Genomic DNA, 27950 nt, shown 5'->3' with positions numbered 1-27950 from the left:
CGCCCCCTGCCCCTCTCCTCCCGAGAGCTAAGTTCACGGTCCGTGGCTTTCTCTCCTCGGCACCTGATCTGACGTTAGCCTACGATAAGACATGCTGAGTTTCCTAGGCACTTAGTCCTGAAGCTGATCTTCAGAGAAAATATTTGCACCCCAGAGCCCCTTCCAAGGGTGCTCTCTCTGCCTGTGGGAGGTGGTTCTCCCTGCCTGTTCCTGTAACTTCAGAGCGCAAGAGGGAAAATGTGGGAGTCAGTTTCAGGTTGGGCCTTTATACAGGTAGTTCTCTCTGGGGGAAAAAGTGAGTTTGAAGAAAGCACATTCTCCATTCTAGGGGAAAATGGCACCTCAGTCCCCGAACTTGGGGTACCAGGGGACACACCATCCCTGCCCCCAACCCGCCTTGGCCCAGCGGAAAATTTCAGACAATGAGGCACGGATTTTGGAGTCAGTCAGGCCTGGACCCCATGACCAAAGGTGAGCTCTGCTGTGTTCTAGCTGCACAGTCTTCAGGGAGGAACTTAACCCTCTGAGCTTCAGGAGCCATCATTGCTATGACGGAGACACTGCATTTGCGGTTGTATTAGGGTTGGATTCCGAAGTCAGCGCCCAGAGAAACAATCACCATGGGCCTGAGCTTCCCTTGAAAACCCCCTAGACCAGCCACATTTCAGTGCCACAGTCTCCTTCTCTCCCCCAGAGAGCAGCCCAGCATCTCTCACAGGTCACAGGTCACAGGTCAGGGTCTCCCCGGTTCTTCAGTGGAGTCTGTGGCTGGTTTGTCTTTGGGGGCCAGACTCTGTGAAAAACAGCTCTCTAAAAATATTATAATTACACTTTTGACAGTGAGATGCTCACACTTTGGAAGGTATTTAGGAACCAAATCTAACGAAGGAAAGAAGCGAGGTTACGTCTCCTGTCTCCCCCTTCTTCCTGCACACAGGCCATCTCTCCGTGGAAGCATGATGGAATCATCCCTGGAGTTCATCTCCGTCCCTCCCTCTGTGTGCACACGCATACAGTTTGTTATGGGTTAGCTCATGTCCCTCCACAGACACACATATGTTGAAGTCCTCACTCCCCAGATGTTAGTTAGACACAGGGTCTCTACAGGGGCAGCCGAGTTAAAATGAAGTCACGAGATGAGCCCTAACCCAATATGACTGGTGGGTGCCCTTATAAAAACGTGAAACTTGGACACAGAAATATAACACAGGGAAGGTGATATGAAGGCACAGGGAGAAGGGGGCCATCCAATTGCTTGGCTTCTCTGGTTTGTGGCATCTACAGGGAAAATTTGTTTTTCTACTGACTTACATCTTTTTCCAGATAGAAAATGTGGAGTTTACCGTACTCTGAAAAGTGTTCAGCTGGGTGGGGCCAAGGCAGCAGGTGCCCTTCCCCTGGGACAGTGCTGACACCACAGCCCGAAACACCACCATACTCTTGTCCTAATACTGCTGCTTCTATGTAAGGGCCTCCGCAGAGCCAGCTGCACCCTCAGCTGGGCTGACGCAAGATGAAAACGCAGCACCTGGGCCGAGGGCGAGGCAGTCAGTCTCCCCTCCGCATGACTGGCTCCCAACCCACCACAGATGGGAAACCCCCAAAGATTTGCAACTTCTGCGCTGGGACGTGCTCAAGATCTGAGATGGGAGTGCCTGAGAGGCCCCGGCTGCATCTCCAGGCAAAGCCTCTGCCAGTCCAGGGTAGGAACAGCCACCATCGACCACGAGATGCTACAAGGCACACGCCTGATCCCCACCTTCCCTGTGTCTGTGCTCAGGCCCCACCTAAGTGCAGCAGCACACAGGCATCCAGGCAGGGGGTGGCTGTGATGGAGAAGAGGGGAGGGGAAGGGGGAGTGTGGGCAGGACCTGGGGTGCCAGGGCACTGGGGAACCTGAGAACCTTTCTAAAGATGGCAGGGAGGCCCAGGAGGTGGCACTGTGCTTAAGGCTCTGAAGTCCCCGGCGGCGCACATGCTATTATCCCATCGGAATTCTCTTAGAAAACACAAATCCAAAGACGAAGTGAGTAAGAATTTCAAGGCTCAGCAACCGCAGACCCTCAGACTCAGACCCCAAGCACGAGGCCTTTCCAAGTGCAGGGCCCTGGGGACTGCACAGCCGCACGCCCAGGAAGCCAGAGCCGGGCCGACGTGTCCACTGTTCGAAACAGAGGCCAGTCGAGCTCGCTGCTCGTGAGTTTGGGCGCTGAGGCCAAGAGGGAAAGTGTGGGTTTAAAGGTGGGCCTGGCCTCAGTTCTCCCATCACCGGTCCTCCCGCGCCCTGGGTGAGCGGCACGTGGGCAGCAGGTGCATTTCATGACGGCCGGCCCCTTGGCAAGGGCTCAGGTGGTGGTAGCCATCCCTCAGAACTGGGTGTTTCTACCAGTAATGCTTCGAAGCCAGATTCGGTCCCGTAAGGAGCTCCTGTGAATCAATCCCACAGGAGCCCGGGAGAAGGAGAGGGGAGGAGCCTAGACAGACACAGAAGAAAGGAGGCCCAGAGACCATCTTCTCAGGGGCTGGGGTGCACACAGCAAGAGAACATCAGGCTTCTATTCCGTGAGCCGTGAAGCCATAAAGCTGGGCTTAGCGCCAGTTCAAGGGACACGTCACTGTGGTCTCCAGTGGGGATGGGGGCTGAGACAATGACAAATCAGTCATTTCGGGAAAATTAAGCCTATTGTCTGTGAGTTTAAATACTCCTCTGAATATAACCAAATGCTTTATAATCCGGTGCTTGGGGTTAATTACCGAGATGGATTTTGCATTTTGACACACAATGCAATTAAGGGGTAGGGCTTTGCCAACACTGTAAGCCCATTAAGAGACCCGTATGAAGCTGGCATGTTTTCAGTGACATGGCATCTCGCTGTGGCGCTCCCCTGCACCACAATGTCCCTTAACCGCTCAGTCCCAGGCATACCGGCTCCGGTCACACGCTGCAGGAAGCAGGTGACAATGGAGGGGCCAGAGCAACTGCCCAGCCTGCTCCCCCGTGACGCTGAGGCATTTCAATACATCACCATTGTGGCCCCTGTCACCTCTGACAGTAAATATGATTTCAGCTGTCAGGCAGCGGACAGGAAACAAAACATAACTCACTGCTGAACTCAGCCCGCAGACGCGCACGGCTGGCTCCTAGAGGGTGGAGCTGCAGAAACACGCCTGAGGGCAGGCCTCTGCTGGATGGCTAAGGGTGGGTGAGACCCTCTCCCAGGCCGCGTGCTTGCTGCTGGGGGAAGAGGAATGGAGGTACAGCTGCTATTTCTTACAACTGTACATTCTGAAACACACTTTGAGGCTTTTATTACTAGTAATATATTCTGCCATAATTATACAGATAGCGATAAAATGCCTACTGAAGCAAGAACTTGTTGTGGTAATTCCAAAGGAAAGATGGTTTTTTATTTCTTTCACTGCCTGTTTTGCAGATGGGTCTTCTAAAGTGACATACGGGAATGTTCTTGTGTCCTTGGAGAAGGACACAGTTTGGAAGTCCCAAACTCTCACACTGGTTGCTCGGAGGAAGGGGGATGGAAAGGGGTTGGACCTATAAACAGCAAAATGATAACAAACTCACAACTATCAACAACTGAACCTAAAACAACAAACACAAACTAGCAAACCACTAGAATAGGAACAGGATTACAGAAATGGAGATCACACGGAGGGTTATTAGTTGGGAGAGGGAGGAGGGAAAATGGGGGAAAAGGTACAGGGAATAAGAAGCATAAATCGTAGGTGCAAAATAGACAGGGGGAAGTTAAGAATAGTATAGGAAGCAGAGAATTCAAAGAACTTATATGCACGACCATGGACATGAACTAAGTGGGGATGCTGGAGGGAATGGGGGTACAGGCAGAGAGGTAACAGAGGGGAGAAAAAAGAATGGAACAACAGCTCTGGCTGGCGTAGCTCAGTGGATTGAGCGTGGGCTGGGAACCAAAGTGTCCCAGGTTCGATTCCCAGCCAGGGTACATTCCTGGGTTGCAGGCCATAACCCCCAGCAACCACACATTGATTAAAAAAAAATGGAACAACTATACTGGTGTAATCAATAAAATATACTTTAAAAAAGAACAGAGTTGGGGGAAAGATCTGGGAAAGACATGAAACTGTGAAATGTCGGATCTGTTTCCAAGCTTAGCAACGGGCTCTCACAATGGGTGTGTTTATGGATGTGCCTGTGTGTGTCCTAAAGGAGACAAGTGTGCATCGGAAATACCTAGAATGAGCCCAACAGAGCAGGTGATGGGAAACCCACACTGCGAGAATGGAAAGTACCGCACTGTGGATTCTTCCGAAGGATGCTCATCAGATGCACCAAGGCTCCGGGAAGCGAAAACAGACGCGACCAGACCTCTGAGTCCCATCCCCCCCACCCCCGACCACAGGCCAGAAGACTGCCCCTTCTCTGCTGAAACTAACAGCCCATCGAGCTGCCTGCTGTCGCCTGAAACCACCATTGTGCACTTGCCCTCGCCACCCGCGCCCGTCCCTGTCAGCAGCTCGGACTGTGAGGCACGAGGAGCCGGAGGGCCCACCTAGCCAGTGGTCCTCAGATTGCACCCGTTTGGGAGTTGCCCGAGCCCCATCCAACCTTTCAAGGGTTTGCAGTAGGGGACAGAAGTCACCTTTTTTACAAGCACTACATGGTATTAGTGGACTGTGCTTGGAGAACATTCATCCAGCAGGAGCCTTTGAAGTACAAATGAGGAAAGTCGGGCTTCAAAAGGTGTGGTGACTTACCCAGACCACAGGCCAGGGATAAAACCCAGCAGAACTCCGTCATTCTGGCCCAAAGTAACTATAATATCAGCTCAAGCAGGCGAATTCAGCGGCCCACCAGCCTCTGCCTGTTCCCCCACATCCCACTGTCTCTCCCGGCTTCCCAAAGTCCTCTGTGCAAAGATAGGACAAAATCCAAGGGAGACCAGAATTTGAGGCGAGAATTCTCTGAATGAACATGATGAGCAGCTTAAACCCTTAAAATATCTATGTTCGCTCACTCCCTCTGTCCCTCTCCCTCTCCTTCTCCTGTCTGTTTGAGGGGTTGAGACGCTGAAATATCTCGTATTTGTGATCTTTGGAATGAGCAAAAAGTAATATTAGACAAAGCGCCAAATGGCTTATAAATTTCCAAATTCAAATGGAAAGTGGAATTTTGGCCCAAATTAACACGGTGTGTAATTAATATCTGGGCTTCTGTAAATCTCTGTTTATGACTGGGTAGTGCCATAGGCTTTACCTCACAAAAGACCATTTTACATGCATCCGTTTAGGGTTGAAAGAATAATCTTTCAAGATTATCAGAGGAATCCAAGGTGGAGGTGATTTCCTCCCTTCTGTGCTTGAACTTGGGGAGACTTTCGACATAATGGTTGACATATAAAAGACATTTATAATAACTACTTGGGCACTAATGACAGTTTGGGGACAATAAGGAGCCTGGTTCCAAAGTTCCCGGACCGGCAGTGTTTGCGGTGACTAAGGGCCATGCAGACAGCAGCCATCGACTTTGCCTGACCTTCGCACTTGTAATAAAAATGCAATAAAGTAATTGGTTAAAATAGAGACATGTCTGATAAAGAGTATTTGCTTTTTAAAGTAACTGGCTAAAATAGGAGCATATCTGATAAATGACTTTATGGGGGTGCGGAGGACTGGGCCTTACTAATTAGCCAAGGTTCTATGTAGGAACACGGATTCCTTCTCCGAAGAGAAAAGCAGTGGGACAGAGAAAATGCTCTCTAGTGCTGGCCAGCGGTGTGCACGCTCCTTGAATAACAGGGAGTCGTTTACACGCTGTAACATGTGTTCTGAAATTCCCTTGCTTCACAGCACTGGGAGACACGGCCTTCGGTGGTACATTTAGTATCAACACTGTGGTTCCCGTCAGGACGCCGGTACACTCTGAGCTTCTCTGCCACTAAACAGAAGACCCTGAAGTGCAAGGAAGAGACTTCCTCCAGCCTCTTAATCCATCGCTATCTACACCAGAGTTGACACTCCGTAAACGTCTTGATCAACCTTAATTTCCCTTCAGAATTTGTTCTACATTAGGCCCCTTTTAAAAAGCTCCAATTTTAAGCCCTGGCTGGCGTAGCTCAGTGGATTGAGTGCGGGCTGCGAACCAAAGTGTCGCAGGTTCGATTCCCACTCAGGGTACATGCCTGGGTTGCAGGCCACAGCCCCCAGCAACCACACATTGATGTTTCTCTCTCTCTCTTTCTCCCTCCCTTCCCTCTCTAAAAATAAATAAATAAAATCTTTAAAAAATGCATGCATAACTTTTAAAAGCTCCAATTTTTAATTAAAATTTTTATTTCTCAATAGTTAAATATATAAAGGGCAATGTCCCACATAATTATGAGCAGACCAGTATAATTATATATATATATATCTCCATGGTAATGAGAATGACCAGGACAAGGGCATCATACATAAGCATGCATTGGTTGCTCACCTTTTTGTGTCCCCTGATAGCAAGTCACGAGCCTGGAACAAAGCCCCGCTGGCTCTGGGCACTGGACAAGGCAGAGGCCCCTGGTGCCAAGGGACCGACACTCCCTGAGCTGCTCCTGGCACGGCCCTAGTGACTGGCTTTCATGGAGGTGCTGGAGGTTGCCATCTTCTCCCGCTGGGATGAACTATCTCTTCTCAAGAGGCTCCCAACCTTTGGCCAATTTGAGGGGGAGCTAAAGATAGTGGAACTATCTGTGGGGACTTGCTCTTCTGGCAAAAGGTCTGTCTCTTTGCAGAACTCAGCAAGAGGAGAGAGAAAATCCCCAAGTCCTGGTGCCACCTGCCCTGGCACCCAAGCCTGGGAACAGCAAACGAGGACCACAGACAAGACCAGGCCTCACCTTCATGCTCAGGTGGGCCCTACAGCACTCTCTGGGAAAGAAGTGTGTCCCCCAGACAAAGCCCTTTAAATGTCTGATACCTCCCAATCCAACTGCATCATGTGCTGCCTTCCCCTTATACTTAGAAACAAAAACTTATTTCTTAAGACTTGCCAGTTTGTAGAGGAATCGCAATTAACCAAAACTCACTTAATTAGAATCTTTGATTAAGTGACTATCCCCCTGGGATAAAAATTTGTAATAACTGTAATAGCGAGTGATCTGTAGCGTACCCATCACGGGCCGGGCACTGGACCACGCACTTCACATCTAGGTCACATGATGACCTACTTGAGACAGGTGCGACTGTTATCACAGCGTCACAGGTGACAAGGCTGGGACTCAGGGCAGCCACAGCACCTGGGCCTGAAGGACAGCAGAGTGAGCACCGACATCGGAGCTCAGAGCCTTGAGCCCGAGGGGGTCCTCCGTCAGTGCGGTTCTGCTCTGGCCCCAGGACTGCACTTTGCAAAGCCCAAAGGTCTAGAGGCTTGGGAAACTTTGGAGAACATAAAACGGAATGGAGGGAATGATGCAATTTCAGTCATCCCAGAGATTAAATGAATGTGTGCACTCCACTAGTTCCCCAGTTCTCCTGACCGTCTCCGCATCACCCTCCGGGGCCCCCCGAGACTCATCCCTCAGAGGACGACGTGCTCCCGACACCCCCAGTGACGTCCAGCAGAAGCACCCCCACCTGGGGGCCTGGAAGAGTCAGGGTGCAGGAGTCAGAGCAGAACGCCTGACTGCCACTCCAGCCCCCAGCGCTGTCTGAGCATCGCGCCGATGCCGAGCTGGCCTGGAAGGAAGTCTCCGAGATTACTTTAATTGACTCCCAAGTGGTTGAGACTGCGTTCCGGTGTCTCCTCGGCTAGGCTTTAAAGGAACCGGCCTGGCCACCCTGGGGCCTCCTCACGCATCACCAGGCCCTGAAAGAGGCACCAGAGCTATTTTCTGAGCCAGGAGAATCGCCGGAGCCATGAGGATTGGTGGAGTCCTCGCGTTGGAGGAGGGAACATCCCCTCCTCCCGCCCCAGTGCACACAGAGACACACTAACGGCGCCCATCGACTTGGGGCGGCAGCGCTGTGTAATCGTGGGGCCCAGCTGCTGAGCATTCCCCACGGTCCAGGCTCGATTCTAAGTCCTTCACCTCTGTTACCTCGTTTCACCCTCGTCACAACGCCGTGAGGTAAATCCTGTTACCAGCCCGTACGGCAGACAGGCGCACTGAGACACAGAGAGGTTAAGTGGCTCGCCCACAGAGAGCAGCTGATAGAGGACTCGGCCTCGGGGAGGCTGGTTCCAGAGCCCGGGATGAAATCCGGAGCTTCCTAAAGGAATATCGATTTGGTGGACCGAGAGACTACTGTGCTGTGTGTGGTTAGTGACTCCTGCACTACAAGCAAACACCGAGTCCATAAAAGACAAACATTTGGCCAGCTCCCTGATAAGGCTGGAATGTCCAGTTCCAAAAGCACAAGGCCAGCCTGTTCCGGGGGGACGAAGGGAACCGAGAGGCGAGAGCCGCTGGAGGCTGGGCACAGCTCGAGGCCTTCACAGGCATCCCAGGGACCAGGCTGCCATCCCACTCCGGACCGACAAGCCCCTGGCCACCCCTCGCCTGGAGCAAGCCCACATGCTCTCTGTGCAAGTCCTCTGGGGACTGAGGACAGCTCCTGTCCCACCTCCTGGTCACATCTGAAGGCAGAAAACGTGGGGACCGGAAAAAGCCCTAATCGCTCACGCTTTTGCCCTATATGTCACAGGATTTAAACACGGAAAAGACACCCCACACCCCATGAAGAGTTTGCTTCCCTAAAGGTCTCATTGGTTAACAGGCAAATTGAATGGTGACAGTGCCTGGGTCATCTGCCGTTGGAGACCGGAAGCCCACTCCTCCAGACCCCTGTGACATGTCCCCAGGCTGCCCGACACGCTCCTGAAGTTCCTCTCCCGCACACAGCACACTGCGTGACAGCGCCCGTGTTTCGGGCGCTGGAGTTAATCAGGGCTGCTCCGCTGACGTGCAGTGTTAACCATATTCTTCTTGTCCACCATCTGACAGCAGAGGAGGGGCTGCCCAGAAGGTGCCGCCCCAGCCCCAGGCCCCCCCGTGGGGTCTCCAAACTTTCCCTTCTGATTCCAGTGCTTTGTGGAAGTGTGCCGTGCTGCCATCCGCCTTTTACTTTCCTCCACTGGAACGGTGATCAATCGAGCTAAGCTTTTGGAGTTGACGTTTTTAATTAAATATCAATTTCCCAAATTTGCACAAATGGTTAAAACCAAAAGGCAACACACAGGTTAAAGACTGGCATATTCCACCCAAAGGGTTCATTCCAAGTGGGTCCCTTAAGAGAAATGTTACGCCAACAGCTGAAGGAGAAGCAGTTACAGGGACTGTATATCCTGGGCGACACGTCCAATTCAAAGGTTTTTTTCAGTGGAGATTTCTAGGTCTCTGAACACCTCGGACATTTTCTCAGCAGCCCGTTCCCCCCACTATGCCAAGTCTCTGGCTTCTTCCTGAGCATATACAGTTGATAACTGAGCATGAAGGTACAAAGGCTACACGTGCCCTCGGCATGATTCCCACTCAACCTGGGGAAAGCAAAGAACTAGGTCAGCCAGACTCCCAACTTGCCCCTGCACCCCAGCCGTACCAACTCGGTGCATACCAGTGACTAAACGAAATGGCCCGCACGCTGAACTGGCCAGCCGCAGCACCGAGCCGGGCATGACGGCTGTGTTAGGTAGGAATCACTCTCGTTGGCAACCAGGTTAGGTTCCCATATAAATTTTCAGACCTTGGAATGAAACAGTCTTGGGCTATAAACATGTTTAACTCGGCCACTCAAAACCATGTCCCTCGGTAGCTGCTTCGAGTTTGTGAGCCTTTCACCAGCCTGACTGCTCCACTAACCTATTTATTTCGTTTTGGGCTTCTTTTGCAGCCAGGAAGGAGGAAGGAGTTTTTGTGACAGTAGCCTCATAACCCTAAATCCTCTTTTAGGAAGCGGTACTGACCAAAATGCAATTCGTCTTGTGAAGCCGAAAATCCGCTCACACACACAGGAGTCAGCTCCCCAGGGGGCCAGAGGAAAGCCACAGAGAAAGGAAGCAGATTCTTCTTTCCCAGGTGCCACGCCTCCCCCACCACCACCCCCCTTTTTTGGCCACCCTCTCTGGGATCCTCCAGGCTCCAAATGAGCCACAGGAGGGCACCCAGAGGTTTCCTGGATCGCAGAAGCAGGTGGAAAAACAAAATTAAGGCTCAACTCAAGGCGCTGACACAAAGACAGTTTAAGTTCAAAGTGCTTCCCCGCCCAGGTAGTTGCTCAGGTGGCAGTAATTGAGGACAAGGAGAGAGTGACAGGTGCTGTGGGCGCCAGCCTAACGAGAACAGGCTCAGACTTCGGGGATCTTCGGGGCAGGTGAGCACTGCTCATCCTCTTTCCGGCAAAGGGCCACGAGCTGCTGTCCACTCACGATGTAAAGTGGGCCGCTTCAGAGCGGAACACGGGGTGCAGCCCCAGACCCCCTCCCTCTGGCCCTCTGGGGTCTCCCACGACACTCCACAGGTCAGTCTGGGTAAACAACTTCCCTTACGCTGTGCCCAGCATCCTCAGCCACCAAAGGCTGTCGCAATGCCTGGGCCCGGAGACCAGGTTGGGAGAGGAAGGCCGTCCCTTTCACACCCGTAACCCATCCAGCCTGGGATTCGCTTCCTGGGAATTATGCTCCTGGTTGAATCGGAGCCAAAGAGAAGCCATGACACTAACTTTCACTCATCAAGGCAAAGCATACCCCGAAGCTGATCAAGACCCAGAGCTCGGTTCCTCTTCACCTTCTTTCTTACGGAGGCCAGGAACTGCACCGCTCACACGGTCCCCTCCCCTCGAGCCGCCAGAACACCGTGAAGAGAAGGAACCGTGCAGCGAGAAGAGCATGATCCCTGACTTATGACCTCCCCCTCTACTTCCTTCCCATCTCTCTGCAGCCAAGGAAATGCTGTCATCGGCCTATCAGGTGTCCTCGACTGACTCAAGAAAGTTCATTTCATCGGAAGAGACTCCGCCTGCAGAATCCAGACCATGAGCAGGCCTCCGTGAGGTCCGGTCCTGGGGAGCCAGTCGCCGCTCTGTCCCAGGGACTCTCCCCAGCCCTGCTGCACTGCGGCTGTCAGATACTTCCCCTCTGCGTGGCACGGAGGAATCGCATCATCGGATCGTTATCTGTACACTTCCTTGCTGGTCGCAGCTTTGAAGCTGCCTGAGGGGGAGAGGAATCTGCAGTTTTTGTGGCCGGTAGCTGGGGCCATGGACACTGGCCAGGTGCCTTGTAAGAATTTGGAAGAAAAGGGCCCGTAAAGAAAGGAGGGAGCAGAAGGGATGATTCCCCTTTCTGGTCCAGCATCCCCTAGTTCCATGACGTTTTTTAAAGGGATGGACACTTACAGCCTCCCAAGGATTTAGGACTTAGGCATTCAGATACTTCTTAGGAACTGGATTTAGAACCAAGAAGCCAGACTTCCAAAGCTGGCCGATGAGAGGAAGAATCAACGTGAATTGACAGGCGGCAATATCTTTCGGAGTGATGGGGAGCAATTACACGCAACTTCCGATTCATCGGGGACCCAGCCCAGCAGCACTAAGACTTTTTAAGAGAAACGTTAGCCTGTGTTGCCATTTAATGTGAAATGGGAAGGAGAAACCAGTGTCATGGTCCACGTCCTTCCACTACAAATTAGCAGGTACCCTCTGCTCAAAATATCCAAGGCTTTTGTTGTGAAGCCAAAATTGATCAAAGGTTACTGCAATCTAAAAACAAAAGAAAGAAAGGGAGAGAGAATTCTCCAGTTGCCTGGTTGCTAAGCAACCACAGTCTGCTCTGGTAACTGGGTCTGGGGGTCTTCGCTTTCATTTGCTGCTGACTTTCACTCCATATATAATATACACCAGCATGTTTATTCTCCTATAAATGCCCAGCAAATAAAAAGCGATGAGGCCCTTTCACTGAAATTATTCATGTGCTAAAAGCTTTTATCCACCTCACTGGTGTGATTGACAATATCATACCAGCAAGCTTCCCGAATTAGTTCTTGTTCTGCTATTGTACTCCTGGGCTTTCTTTCTTTAATAAAAGAAAGAGAGCTACAGTTTTATTTAAGCTTTCTATACTCCGGCGTTACAGCTCCTCAGTACCAATGATTAAGATGTCATGTCTATTCCAGGCACGTTTTCCCTTCTAGTTGCTATAAACTTGCTAGAGAAACGACCCTTCACATGATTTTTCCCCCTTAAAAAACTTTGGTTGGTCTTTAGAACTAATCTGCAGGAGATGTTCAAATGAGCTATTTGTCCATTCTGAGAGCCTGTAAGAAAATCCAAATGGCATATGTATGTTACCCTTAGAACTGTTTGTCGAAGTGAATGCTAAGGATCACTTACATCAACATCGAACTTCGGGGGCCAGGCCTGCAAATCTGCATCTCATCCAGCACCCGCCCCCCGACCAGGTAACTGCAATGCACACTCGAGTTTGAGCACCGCTGCCTGGAAGGAGTTGAACACTTTCATTTACACAAACTAGTCTAGCAACCCTGAGCAAACTTGCATTTGGAAACCAGAGACGGAGGGTTTCTGTCCTGAGCCAAGGCTTCAGGTCCCTCAGAACAGAAATGACCAACGCCTGTAACCAAAGGCTGTGGCACTGGCATGCAGGCTTGTCGCTCCGTCACCAGATGCAGATGGCGGCCGCCTGGACATAAGTCTTAATGGAGAAGGCGGCTGTGAATGCAGAGCTGACCAGGTCCACCAGCACAGACAGGGGGATCTTGCTAGTCAAGTCCACCCCCCTTTTTTAAACTAAAGATTTTAGCTTGGCACTAAAGATTAGTGCCCCAAAGTGTGTGCAGCAGGTACAAATTTCATAAGTCACAAACTTAAGGGTTTTCCCTGTAACGAGATTTCATGTATTTATCAATATTTCATTTCTGCTTCATGGCCAAAAACTCCATCTTATTAATTTCAGGAAAACTGTCAGATTCAGGGATGACAACTATTTCAGGTTTAAATCTCAGCTACATGCAGGACTTCCTGCCCTCCCTGCTACCAGCTGGTCCCAGGCTCCAGGAGAGAAGGGGGCTGGGCTTGTGCAGTGCCGCTGCAGCCCCCAGCTGTGGATGGGAACGACCCCTTCTCAGCCTCGGTCTGGCTCCACCCTCTGCCTTCTGTAGCCCCGTCAGGGGTGGCCTGCTCATCCTCGCTGGTCCTGGCCGCAGGAAGGCCCCTGGAGGCTGGCTGGTTCTTACCAGGCCACAGAAAACCAGAGACTGCTCTGGCCTCTCCAGCCTGAGGGCACCTCGTCCCAGCATCAGCCCCGTTCTCCACTGCCCTGCCCTGAGGCCCCGGAGGCCTGTGATCCGTAGGTTTTGCCCTAAAAGTCATACGCGTCCTCTCCAACCTCAGGTTTCCAAAATTAAAAGGGAGTTCCAAGAAGAGGGAAGGGTCGTGTCCCTGCTCTGGACCTAACACCCTGTCTTCTTTCTCAACAATTTCCTCTCCCCTCCTCCAACCTAAAAGGTTCTGCCTCCTTTGTGTAGGTGAAGACTGGGGAGATACAAGGTCAATGTCAGAACCCAAACCCCTAGAAGTTTAAATCTAAAGGGGGATGGGGGTGGGGAGGCAGTGAGTGAGGAGTAAAAATGCAGGAATAACAACAATGTACAAAAATAACATTTCACATCTCATCACACCATCTCTGAGTCCTCGGCACCACATTTGTGCTGCAAAAGAAAATATACAATGTGAACAAAAACACTTTTAAGTTTACTATGACTTGGTGAAGACAGAGCCCCTTGGTTCAATACCCACTAAAGCGCCTCTGCAGTAGAGTTCAGTCCTTCTATTTTGCTGTCAGATTGGAGCAATCACCAAAACTTTAGAAACAGTCTCCTAATTGATTGTACTAGACAGGACCACAGTGATTACACGGGACAGAGCTCTACCTCCAGGTAACTTAAGCTAAAGAGGGGACTTGTTGACTTGTGCAATGGAGATTTGTGATGGTTTCAGGCATAGCTGGATCCAGGACCACAAGTGATGCCGTTAGGGCTCAGCTTCTCCACCTCTTGGCTCGTAGTACTGCTGCCTGGAGGCAGTCCACCTGCTGTGCTACACAAGACAGCTCTTACCCAGTGTGCCACATCTCCCACGCTGCCCAGCATTCAGGTTATTTACATGCCTGTTTTCTCCAGTGGATGGCTATCACCAGCTCAGTGCTGGTGTCTGCTAAATACAAGTTAAAAGAAACACAAAGGCCACGCAGAACAGTGTTTCACTGCTATGTGCCCTTCAGTCTGCCCTCACCGTGGCCTTTTGCCGGTGCTGAGCCAGGCCACTGTGTGACACATACGTCCTTATAAATATACTTCTGAGCATCTCTGGCTAAATACCTGTGGGTGTCATCATCAGACTCCCCACTTCCGAACATGCTGTCCCATAACTCGGGGGCAAAGCTCTGTGCGGGGCAGGGTTTTTCCTGTTGGCCCAGAATGCCAGCTGCAGTCCCCGCTGAGGATAACATCCTTAGCTCACGCGTGCAGAGGAGTCAGGGTCCTTCTTCCGAGGCCGACTGAGAGGCGCCACTTTAAAACCAGCCCTGCGTCCCCATCGCTCTGACGGGACGCTGCACTGTAAGCAGAGGCCGTCGGCATCTGGGCCAGGGCACCGTTTCTGAGCCACTCACGGGGCAGGAAGGAAAGTGCTTCCCCTCCCCCAATCCACGGGAGGCGGCTGCACGAGACTTCCTTGTAAAAACTGGGGTGTCTGTGGGAAGAGAACGTCTTCGCATAATTCAACTGTGAAAAAACCACCTCTGTCAGGCTGGAGGGTGGCAGAGAAGAGGGGTCAAGGACCGGGGGGAAAAGGTGAGGGACTTAAGCAGCACAAACTGGCGGTCACACAACAGTCACAGGGATGTCAAGTATCGTGTGGGGAATATGTCCAATAACATTGTGACAACTGTGTACAGTGCCAGGTGGGTACTGAAACACCCACGTCACCACGTTGGAGGGTGCACGGTTGTCTAACACTGTACGGTGCACCTGAAACTAATACAAAATAATACGGAATGTAAACCACAGCAGAAGACATTTCAAAACCCAGTAAGAAACGACTATGAAAGAGATGGAAGTTGGTGGGAATACAGGTTAGACCAGACGGTTGGAGTGAATGGGTGATTGGTATGTGAGGGATTTTTTTTTTTGACCAATAAACATTTGTTGTTTTAAAATAATAAAAAGGTTTTTAAACTACGAAAAAAAATTTGTGCAAAACCTCATGAAAATAAGGTCTCCACGCCCCCCCACATGGTCCGTGTGGCCGCCCCTCTCCTGGGCTTCCCCGGCTGCTCGTGAACCGGGTGCATCTGAACATGGCCCGGCCGCCCCCCAGCCTCTGTGCGGCCCAACTGGAAACGCTACTGCTCACGGCCAACACTCACCCAGCGCTTCATGGTCTCTCCAGGCTCCCAGCACAGTTGCTTATTTAACTCTCCGAGGAAATGGAACCTACCCCAGATTAGAGAGCCGGTCTGAGACAGAACCAACCAGAACTCAGTCCTCCCGTGTCCTGGATCACCAGGCGCTCCCCCCCACCCCCTGGGGGAGCACGGAACTGGGACTCTCTGCGGCCCTGCAGCCGGTGCAGACACGCAGCCAGCGCGCAGGCGGACGCGTGACTGGTTGGTGCACAACCCTCGTTTTCCCATCGTCACTCCTCCTGCAACCGAGCCTGGCGAATTTTAATTAACAAAGAGTGTTTCCATAGGCAGGGTCAGCGGCCCACACAATCACAACAACTCACATATGAGAAAAGTCTACTTGGCTCTGAGCTCTGAGCCCATCACACCTGTTACCTGAACCTTTTCCAGCCCTGAGAAGTAGGCTTCGTGATCTGCCACCGTTAGCGAAGAAACCGAGGCGCCGCAAGGCTCGGCAGCACACCTCAGCACCCCCGCTAGGCGGCAGCAGAGCTCCCGCTCGAAGTCCACACTCCTGCCCGACACCCAATGTGCTCTGATGATGGGGGGAGATGCTTGTTGGGAGACACCTCCCTTGGGCTGCACTGTCGCCCAGAGGGGGCCGCCGTTCAAATGCAAACCAGGGTTACCCAACAGTGACACAACCCAGACAGCAGGGGAGAGGGAGGCCTCGAAGGGGAGGACGCTGGACCCACGCACTGCGGTGGCGGGAAGGGGGCTGATGGGACGTGAGCAGGTTCTGCCAGGTCTGAGTGAGGCTCCACAACAGAATGTGGACCCCAGAGTTGGCAAGAGAGAATCTGAAATCAGAACACGTTGGGAGACAGCCCGGGACAGACGAGCTACAAGAAACTGTCTCTCGTTCATGTTTGCCCCTGGCCGGCCTCTCCCAGCCTGATCCTTTGGACAAGTTCAATGGTGGGGACACTCCTCCTCTGCTTCTAACGGGCTCTGACAGCCACCGGTTCGGAAGTAAAAGGGATCCTCTGTCTGACTGAGCCACCATGGCCAGCGACCCCGAAGAAAGCCTTCAGCGCTCCGCAAGCATCGCGTGGTTTAAAAAGTCACTGCGTTATCATACAGGCCTCCCACACCACCATCTTTTATGCAGAATTAATTATTTTTCCCTTTCTCCCATTGAAAAGCTTTCAACCAGAGAGAATCCTCATTAATTTGAGGCAAGAATAATTTCCCTTACCTCTTGCCGCTTCCAGTCTATGATTAAAAGGAGTAATTTCAAAGTGAACATCTTCAAACCTCGCATGTAATATTGAGTGGTTCTGCTAAATAGCTTTTAGATGTGCTGTTCATGTTATTTTGACAAGAGCTGGTGACGGTGTTAATTCCTGATAGCCCATCACAGAATGCCGGGGTCACCTTCTGACGAACAGATGTCTTTGTGCAAAGGGAAGGCCCCCAAAACGTCATCTGGTCAGATCCTGCCATGCTGACCGTGAAGTGGCCCGTGGCCTCTCCTCTCCGTGTGCTCCCTCCTCACGGCCTGCCACGGGATGCACCATTTCACAACCGTGTATTTTATCTTTCCAAGTGGACTGTGTCTTCAGAGAAGAGCCAAGTTCTTTCCTTGTCATCCCTGGGTGCATTATCTTGATGAAAAGTACCAACCTAATTTTGCCAGCTTGAATAGAAAAGATTTTAATTTTATTCAAAGCCAGGCACGTCTCACGGCCTGGATGGGCAACGGGCACGAGGAACGGAAGGCCATTCCGACCCCAAGGTGGGCACGTGGGGCCTGGCTATGGCTCCCGTCTGGGTATCGCGGGCAGTGAGAGGGTTATGAAAACCAAGGGTGTGAGGGAAATTGTTAGGGAGGGAGCACACGTGAGACAGGAATGAGAAGCTGGGTGTTCTTGACCAATAGCAGTTAGTAGCGAGACAGAGGAGGAGCAAGCCCCAAAGGGGCCGGAAGAACACCCAAGACAAAGAGAAAGCGTACAACAGCCAGTGGCATGGCGGAAAGTGCGGTCCAGGGCAGGCCACCTCTACTCAGTGCTGCTGAGGAGTTAAGGGAAGGAAAGATCTATCAGACTTCGCTCTACGGAGACCTCGGTGAGAAACGCTGCTGCGCGGGGATGGGGGTGAGACCAGGCCGGGCGAGGGACCAGTGCAGGTAAAGAACTGGAGACGGAAAACGTGAACGACACTGTCAAGGAGTTTGTCCACAAAGGGGAGGGAAGAACAAGGGTGTTCGTGAAAAGGGGGACGCAGGATCGGGGAGGTTTCTCCCATTTCTGGAGGGATTCCACCATAGAAATGGAAAAGCTGGAGACACCTGATTACAGAGAGTGTCCTCTCTAAATATGCACACTCCCCTACCACCCCCACGCCACCCATATATACACAAGCCGTGTACACATCCGTGTGTGGTCTTCCCAGCAGGAAAACCCTCCAGATAAAAACATAAAATCCAAAGCTACTCCTTTGACACCAGCACACCGCCCAGTATCATGATTGGAGACCAGTCACATGACGACACTCACAGGCCCTCTCCTAAAGCACAGGGGCCTCCCCCTGCAAGCAGTGGCAGTTCCTCTGATGCAAGAGTTCCCGGCGTTTGTATGGCCTTCGCCCCCTGAAACCTCAAAGGACTCTGTTCCACCAGGCTTCTGAACCATGTGCGTTTTGCCTCTTACAAAAGGACCTCACAGTCCTCCTGTGCATTTCTAAACAGCAGTTTGTATCATCTATTACAGGTCAGACAGACAGGCCTGGGGAAACTGCCACTTGCCATTGACAACGGCAAAATTGGATTCCATGTCCCCTGCGGAAGGCCAGGGTCTCCCCACAAAACAAATGAGCTCCTTCATTGCCCCCTCATGTGGTGACATCGGCTTCATTAGCGACTTACAGAGAATTTTAGCTTGGAAAGCTTGATGGGTTACTTTGCCACATCCCTGTCACACCTGCCGGGTTACAGAGGAGGAAGACTGAGTTCCAGAAAGGGAAAGGGACCGAGCCCAGTGCACCCAGCCACATCTAAAACCCAGCCCTCCCACCCTCGGACCGGCACACTTGTGTCTGCACCACGTGTCAACACGTGTCAAGGACAGGCGACAGGCCTGGGTGCACCCCGGCAGCTCAGCGGGAGGAAAGACCTCCTTTTCTTAAAGACCTGACCATCTCCCTTCGGAAACTCCCCCACCGAGGACTTAACTCCCTCTGGGAAGAGTCCTAGAAAAATGGTTCCTGAGCTATAAATACTGAATCTCACAAGCTTTTTTTCTCAGAGCTGAGGTACAGCTAATGCTATGTTTGGCCTGAAAGAAAACGGGTTTGCTTTCAGACCCTTCGAAGTGAGGAGATTTTTCTTGCCCCAAACTTCATGAGCCAACAGAGTCCTCCACAAAACTAAATAAATCAATCTGCAGAAGGGGAAACTGTTGGGGCATGAGTGGTTCCTTCTGAGCCCCAGGGAAACCACCCAAATTGCCCGCCACATCTCTTGCTGTCACGGCAGGAAGGGCTGCCTCCCCCTCTTACCCCATTTCCCCCGGAGTTGGGGGTCCACAGCTCTTCCTGACCACCAGCAGGCAGCGTCCACGCCCTCCACACTGATCTCGACTCCGTCCTTTCATCCCCTTTCCTACTTTCCCTGCAATCTGTTTTTCACTATCTGGAAGACCTTAGGAGATTAGTTTTTCTTCTGAACCCAAATACCCGAAGGCCTAAGCCTTCCGTTCCCCGTCGCAGTCCCAGTGACCTCCTCCTCAAAGTCCTGAAGTTCATTCTTGGGGGTTAGACAAAGTACTGTCACCTGTGCCCTTTAGGACCTTTGCCCTTCTCCCTGCCCCTCGCCCCCGCCTCTGCTGTCCATTCGCCCTTACATCTTTGCCACCTGACTGTCACCATCACAGTAACTGAAACTGTACTCTCCACGGCCGGGTCCCAAGTGCTTTGTCGGACCACCTGCTCTTGCTTCTGCACAGCCTTTGACACATTTGACAACTCTCCTCTTTGCACACCTCTTGAAATTCTCTCTTCCTGCTTTCTGTGGCATTCTCTGAAACCTTTCTGCCCCCTCTTTCTTGCACAGCCTGTTCACTTCCAGACCTTTCACCTGGGACGTTATCAACCTCAAGATCAAAACCATGGCTCATGGTCTTCCTTCCAAACCCGCTTTCCTGGGTCTTGGATGTCATTACCAGCTCTCTGCCTGAGGTTGGGTACCAAGCAGTCATCCTTGACCCCTCTCTATTCTCAGCCCACACCTTTAACTAGTCCCTAAATACTATTGATTCTTCCTTCAAAGTATCTCCCAGACATATGTCACCCCCTCAGTACCACTCTGTTCTCTCCTTGCTAACCCATCTTGCCCAGCACGAATGGATTAGCCTCTCTTGCCCATCCCTGGTGGATCCTTTTTTAAGAGTATATTTTATTGGTTATGCTATTATAGTTGTCCCATTTCCCCCCTTTTTCTAACCCAAGCATAATTGTTAAAAACAAGTAATTTAAATAGATATAAATGAGATGAAAGATGATACTAACTTAAGCTAATAATGGATATTCATTTTCAAAAATATACTGAAATATTAATCGCTAAACATATTCATCTACTTTTGGTTTTCTTAATGTTACAGAGACAAAAGCTTTTGGGTCTATTAATAGGTATGTCTTCTGCCACATTAAAAAATTGTACTATGAAAAACATATGTCTCTAATAAAGTGTTTTTCATATTTATGTATTATAAATGTACTAATCTACTATGGGATATTAACATATATGGTAGATGGTTCTCAACTGCTTCATAGTATTCACTGGAAAGTCAAAGTTACTAATACTTAAAGTTTATAATCAATAAGTAAAAATAAAACTACTGAAAACAGTAAGAGTGAAAGGAAGCAATTGTGTATACAAAGTATGAGAAGAAAATGAGATGAGTTTTTAGGTGAAGAGTATGCAAGGAATACAGGATGTGTTTTTCTTTTAAAAAAAAGTGATTTTTTTCCTAAATAAAAATGACTGGATGTTTCAGAATAAGAAAGAGAGAAAAAGAGGAAGACAAAACCTAAATGACTACAATAAATTACAGGTTTGGGGGTGGGAGATACATTATGAGGTCAATTCTAGCTAAAATTCAATAGAGTTACTTAAAAGGGTTTTTTAAATAAGGTCAGTAATGTACTATAAAACAAATTTAACTTTTTCTCTATTAAAATTACAAAATTTCTTAGATTATTGGTCTGCTGTTAGTAAAAGATTATATTTTCTTTCCTTATAATGTAATCTTCCTAAACAAAAACTGCGTCTCATCAAAATACGTCCTATGCTTCACGTTACCTCTATAAGGTCTTTAATCACTTAGAAAAAAAACTAAGTCTTTCCAATTTTAAAAGAGTTAACTTGTTTTTAAACCATGAAACTTTTTGTATTTGCCTTTGAAGCCTTTTAATTGACACTTTGGCTGAATAGATAACTAACTGACTCTATTTGATCAAGTGTTTTAAAATTTTAGACATTCTTAACAAATATCCCCAAAGTGAATTGTGAATAAAGTCTTTTTGACCTCAAACTGACTTGAGTATTTTATAAAGAATCCTCAAGGATCTCAAAAGATTTTGCTCTCTCCCTCCTTGTAAAAAAGGAAATGTTCATTTACTTAGGCTTGTTTGATGTGTTCAACATTGCATGGGAACGTGATCGAGGAAAAATATTCAACCTTCTTAGGTTATACTTAAGTGGCTACATATTATTAATGTAAGTAATTCATAAATTATATGAATTCCTAAAAATCTGATATATCCTGATATAATTCTCAGTCATAATTCCAGTTATTATTTTATAAAAGTGTGTATCACAAAAATAACTGAACTTATCAACTGCATTATTTGTAGTGAACTTTCACCAAATCTTTAACCATGCTATTTTTAAGTCTTTTCTCATTCAGTTATTACTTTACTTACTCTTGATTCTGCTATGCAACCATTTACAATTATCTACAGACAAAAATACTTTATCTTCAAAGAGATTCGTGGAAAGTACTCTAGAATACAGGTTTCTGACAACCGTAGGTTCATAACACTGAACAAGGTAAAAATTTCTAGAACTCTAATAGAAAAATTGATTGACTGATAAAACTGAAAATCCTAGATCAAACAGAACAAAAATGAATTACATGAGTCTGAACCAAGCCTAGAAAAGGATTACAATTTTTATGATTTCAGTTAAAACATTTCTGATTCTTTAAGGCTTTATTTCCCAGATTTAAAGGCCCCTTTTTTCTCCCTTCTTTTAAGCTATTTATAACTTACAGCAATTTAGTAAAGTATGCTTTTGCAAACAAATGTTGAAAAATTAATCTTTTCCCTTTACCAGATCCTTCCAGAATTCAGAAACTCTTATTAAATTATTCTCGTTTTTCAGGACAATATATGTATTTACATAAGTTTAACGGCAACCTGTTCTCCTTGCAACCGGAATGACTAGGCAAGTCTTCAGCTTCGCTTCCTCACCTGAAGAGACTGAGAGGTCTAATCTGAGGTGTCTCATTACCAGGAAACTTTAGGGAACTAAGGTTGACTTCCCAAGTCCTTTAGATAGTGACAAAGCTTTGACTGGAACATCATACCGGAGAATACACATAGAATCATTATTCTTGCCACATTTATACAAATAACCAAGCCAAGCCTAACAAAACTAGACTTCCGTACAGTGTTATTTTACTAGTATTAACTTGGATAAAAATGGAATGATTGTAGAAAAAAAAATGTTTCACTAGAAAAACGAGAGTGCACCCCCGAGCAGATGCCAGTCCTGTGCGGTGTCTTTGAGGGTTTTGGCACCTACCTCTGCCAACTTCACAGCAACCACCAACGGGGCAGGGGCGGACTGTGCCAGCCGCCTGGGGGAGTTCCCCAGAGCGCCTGATGACATCGTCGGGGACAGTCAACATGCAACCCAGAAAAGCCCGTCAGATTGAAACCGTTACCCTCATCACACCATCCAAAGTTCCTTCAAACTCAGACCTAGAAATGTGCTCAACAAACTGCTCTTCAAACTCAGAACCGAGTTCATAATTTGCTCTGTTAATCTTTGTTTCTCTTTTTATTTCCATAAAAAATGCTTCTTAATAAACTACCTAATTCCTCACACCACATAGAGACCTAATTTCAGTGGAGGCTCACCTGCAACACCATTTCCTGAAATGAAACATCCTCACGTTCATTCTGTCCTAATTAATCATGAGGACATGTGACTGTTACTACATCATGCTGTGCGTATGTAAATAACTCAGAAAAAAACCCCTGAAATGTGATTATACATTATCTGGAAACACATAGGTTGACTTAAGAAGGTGAAACCTGAATCTAAATATAATCCATTTGATTTAGTCAGTTGGTTGAATCTTGGCTCCAGGGAATCTCTGCTCTGAGGAATTCTTTAATCCTTGACTATTATTCCCCTTATAGTCATCATATTAACTTTCTTGCTGCTTTTTAACCTCTCCAGGGTTTTAAGTGTTTTTCAGCACACACTCATAGGTCAAACAGTACCCTTTAGGATCAGACGGCTGGAATAATTCAGTGATGACCCTCCATCCCAATGAGTCAACTGTGGGTGGCGGCAGCTATGCGACTCCCCACCCTGTGTCAGCAACGATGACTGACAGTAATGCCGTATTTGCACATCACACACTTGGCTTGCCCAAAGAATGACCCATAGAAGGGGACTGTGAAATAAAATCAAGTCGGGACCAGACTTGAAAACCTCCCACGTAAACAAAGCCACTTAAGCCATGTAGGCTAAAGCTAAATCTACTTCATTTCATGAACACAGGCAAGACTCAATTTAGGTCATTTCTTGTAAATGTCTCTGAAGATCGAAAGAGAGACTTGAATCATCTTCCTAAAATAATGTGAGAAAATCCCTTTTAATTAATACCCTCTCATCAGGAAACCTCCACTGTAATAACCAATTATTGTAATGATTAAACAACTTCCTCATTTTCACTTCATAAGCCATTGGTAATGCCATGCCCCAGAATGAATCAGTTTTAAATTCAAAAGTTCCCAGTTCATGAATTGTTCTTACACGCAAGATAAATTCTTACTAAATACCATTTTCTAATCTGGTGGTTTTACTTTCGCTATGTCTGGACTTTTGACACTTGAAAACTTTCAAACAAAAATTTTAAGTAACCCCCAAGCTAAAAAGGAAATAGAAGCAAATGACAAACTATTTATAACTCTAAAACAAGAGCACTGAAAGGCAGGATTTATGAGAGGAAGCCAAAGTGGTACTCAGAAGCAAATGAATAGCACTTGACAAGGTTGTTAATACAAAAGACAGACTGAAACTAAACAAAATCAACTTTCAAATCAGGAAAAACAGAAACAAAAATAAATTCGAGAATAGTAGAAAAAAGCCCTGGCTGGCGTAGCTCAGTGGATTGAACTCGGGCTGCGAACCAAAGCATCGCAGGTTCGATTCCCAGTCAGGGCACATGCCTAGGTTGCAGGTCATGGCCCGCAGCAACCGCACATTGATGTTTCTCTCTCTCTCTCTCTCTCTCTCTTTGTCTCTCTCTCTCTCTCTCTCTCTCTCTCCCCCTTCCTTCCCTCTCTAAAAATAAATAAATAAAATCTTAAAAAAAGAAAAAAAAAGAATAGTAAAAAAAGGAAGTAAAAAGAATTTTTTAATATAAAATAATCAATAAAATACAACCAGTCCTTTGACAAGGTCAATCTCTGGCACGTTTGACTAAGGAAGAAAAACAAAGCACGTGAACACAGGGTACCTGAAGGAGGCATGAGGTTAAATTCCAGCCTGAGTTTCAGACACAAATCAAGGACCATGCGGTCTCAGGCAAGTTTCTTAACATCTCTCAGTACAGACCCACAATCTGTAAAATGCAGAAAACAAACAAAAAAACCCTGCCCCACAACTCACTGTCTAAATCAAATGAGACAGCATACGCAAAGGACTTAGCCCACAGCCCGACTCACAGAAACACGCTGAACACCAGCTATATGGTGTCATTTTAATGTCATGGGTTAAACCTACAGAGCAGTGACTCTCAGCCCTGACTGTGCATCAGGATAATCTGTGGTAATTTCAAAAACTCTCGTTGATTATTTTTTAAGATGTTATTTATTCATTTTTAGAGGGAGGGGAGAGGAGGGAGAGAAATATTGATGATGTGTGAATCATCTGTAGGTTGCCTCTCACATACCCCCAACTGGGGGCCCTGGCCTGCAACCCAGGCAGGTGCCCTGACAGGGAATCGAACCAGCAACCTTTTGTGTCACAGGCTGGCACTCAATCCACTAAAACCACATCAGCCAGGGCAACTATTTCTCTTATTAGAAGCAATCGGATTTTCTCATTGGAGAAATCATTTTTATAATTCTCCAAACTACATTGCTAACGTAACTATGCCTAAAGGTGTCCCCAGTCTTGGGATATCTGATTTTGTACCCTTTTTTTCTCTAGATATTTCTTTGGTTTCACCCAATACAAGCTTAAAGGCTGAGGAAGTCTGAAACTGGAAGACTGTTTCAACTTTCTTTTTCTTTGCCACCCCCAAAAGTCCACATTGAATGAATGGTTACTTTGGGCAACAAAAGGAGAAGCTGGGGGCTTAGCGTGGGTTCCCCCAGAAGCAGACCCTGTGCAAGCAGTTACTTTGGAGGCGGTCTCAGGAAAAGCATCAGCAAGAGAGCGGGAAAGTGAGGGAGGGAGGGAAGGAGGCCGCAAAGGTGCATTAGTGCCCAGGGTACCACTGTGGCGCGTATTTAGATGTCAAACTCCCTTTCATTATTTTCCAGTCAGTGTATCTGTAATGCTGCCATTCATTCTTTAAAAGAAAAAAAAAGGCTATTATTTTCTGTTTGTGGCAATGAACTGACCAAGAAGGAGCCAGAGAGGCAATCAATCACAAAACTACTGGAATATCAACTTCTAAAGAGCATCTTGGGGCTAAGAGGTTATTCTCCCAGGATTCAGATGGGGTTATCTCTATTTCCTGAAATATAATAAGTGAGAAATGAAAGCAGTCGTAACACTGTGATTTGTAGGATCCCTTTAACTTTCCAAAGGCTTGTCGTATTCACTGAAGCGTTCATTCAACAGGCTTTAGCAGTGGAATCACATTTTATAAGAACCAGTAAGCTTTGAAGAAAGTGTATAAGACAAACATTGCCCTTAAAATTTCTTAAGTAACCTATAAAGTACCGTATACGTGACCTGCGCTTCACCAGGTAGTGAGTTTGCATTCAGACACCATGTTTATTCAAAACAGGTACCTTTAAACACTAGGCTGATAATCACATTGGGCACAATGATATGCTCACTCTAAGAGGGCTGGAGAGAAGAGAAACTGAAAGAAGAACGCATGCAAGTCTCCCATCTCCTGTTTTCTCTCTGGAGCAAGAGTCAGCAAACCTTTTCTGAAGAACGGCAGCCAGTAAATATCTAAGGCTTTGCGGTCACTGTCATAGCACCCAACTCTGCCATTGTAGCATCAAAGCAGCCACAGACGACATGGAAATGAATGGGCAGGGCTACGTTCCCACCCAGGAAACTGCATTCACAAAAACAGGAGGCAGCAGGCCGGGTTTGACCTGCACTCGGTCTGTAGTTTGCAGACCCCATTCTAGCTGTCCACTCACTGCCTGTGACTAGTAAACAGAACCACAAGCACTACTTTGATGGTTTTCTCCCTCTCTTTCTCTGAACAGCTAAATTTACCGAAATTAAAAGCACAAGTGATGCAAGTCTGCTGGACCGAAAGAACATGTGTGTCAGGAACGATGTGAGGTACTAAGACACAGGGGAGACGACATCCTGGCCTTGCCGAGACCGTAGAGGTAGGAGAGACAGTTAACTGTCCACCGAAGCGTCAGACTTGCCCTTTCTTGGCAGAGAGTTGTCCCTGGTGCAGGTGCCCAGCCACGTGGTCCCGGCCTCCTTTGCATGTAGCTGGAGCCATGCCAACTGTGCTCACCAAAGAAACGTGAGCAGAAGGAACGTGAGTCACTCCAAAGGGTGAGGGAGCACTCTCCATACACCAACCCCGTGCCTTCTGACTGGGTACCTTTAACTCCAAAGATCTAGGGGGCAGCCCAGCCACAAGGGAGAGGAACCTGGGTTCCTGAATTCCTACATGGAGGTGCTCATCTGCCAAATAATTGATGAATAGACTTCTATCGGCAAAGCCTCTAAAAACTGGAGGGTTTATTTGTCAGGGCCACCAGTGTTACCCTGACGCAATAGTCCAGCAAAGACACAAGCTGTGTAAATTGTCATCAAGCAGTATAATAAGAGCTATATAAAAAACGTGCTACCAGAGAACCAAAGAGGGAATGATGGCAGAGCGACTTCCACCAGGGAATTCTGGGAACACGTATCACAGAGTCGGTGAGCCTGGAGGGACTAGCCCATGTGACCTTCACAAACAACCATGTGACCTAGGAAGACTCTGAGGTTCAGAGCAGTCAGATGACTCGGGCAGACTCACCCTGCCTGTCACGGGCAGCGCCAGGGCCCCTGACTCGGCTCAGTTTCTTCCCCCGACATGACATTGTCTCAGATCTTCTTCCGTTCTGGAGAATCACAAACCCATAACCTGGGCAACCGACTGGACCTTCCAGGATGGGGTTTAACCAGAGGCTACCTTCCCTGTTCCTCTCCACAACACAGCCAGTGCCCCACTTCCAGAGGCAGTCTTGCTCAGGGGCTCATTAAAAACCAACTCCTTTCCTACCTCAGGGGGCCAAGCTAATCAGGACACGTGGCCTCAGGCAATAGAAAGGGCCTTGTCCGTGGGCAAAGGCACTCCCTGCCGCAAAGCGTCTATGCCCATGAGATGCTGGCCGACCCCCTCCCCAGCCGACGGCAGGCTGGTAGCGTGGGAGGCAAAAGGCAGACAAGAACTGAGCACCGCAGGGAGGAGACGGGGGAGGATTAACAGTTTCTATTTTTCACTTTGAAAGGGACTTTCTTTGGCGCATTAAGGAGAATTTTAATACACCTGCACACACCAAACAGCCAGTTTCCCCAAATGCAGCTTTTCCTGCTCCAGCGGTCTTCCTGGAAGATAACATGGTCTGCCCTTCACCTTGCTTTTACTCTTCCCTGAGCATCCCACAAGCAGATTTCTTCTTCTGTTTCCTATTGAAACAAGCAGCTCTTGAGCAGGGGCTTACAAACGACACCAATGTGTGCGCCTCACCCACACACACCCCCCCAGACACACTGCCCTCCGGCACGTGTTGCTTCTGCCCATCTGGATGATGCCGGAAACAAACCCACCCCCTTTAGACTCACGCAAATGCAGTGTTTCAGATGTTCTGCCGCCTTACATGAGGTTAAAAAAAAGAACTGGATCTGTTTTAAAGAGCAGCAAAATTCACATTTTTCCGATGTTTAGTGACGCTGAGTATCTTTCCCTAGGCCCACTGGCCACCTGTGTGTCCTCTTCGGAGAAGTGTCTGCTCGAGTCCTCTGCCCATTTGTTATTGGATTGTTTGGGGGTTT

This window comes from Phyllostomus discolor, chromosome 9 (assembly GCF_004126475.2).
Source record: "Phyllostomus discolor isolate MPI-MPIP mPhyDis1 chromosome 9, mPhyDis1.pri.v3, whole genome shotgun sequence".
In the NCBI taxonomy this organism is placed as follows: domain Eukaryota; kingdom Metazoa; phylum Chordata; class Mammalia; order Chiroptera; family Phyllostomidae; genus Phyllostomus; species Phyllostomus discolor.
This window is presented reverse-complemented; position numbering follows the sequence as displayed.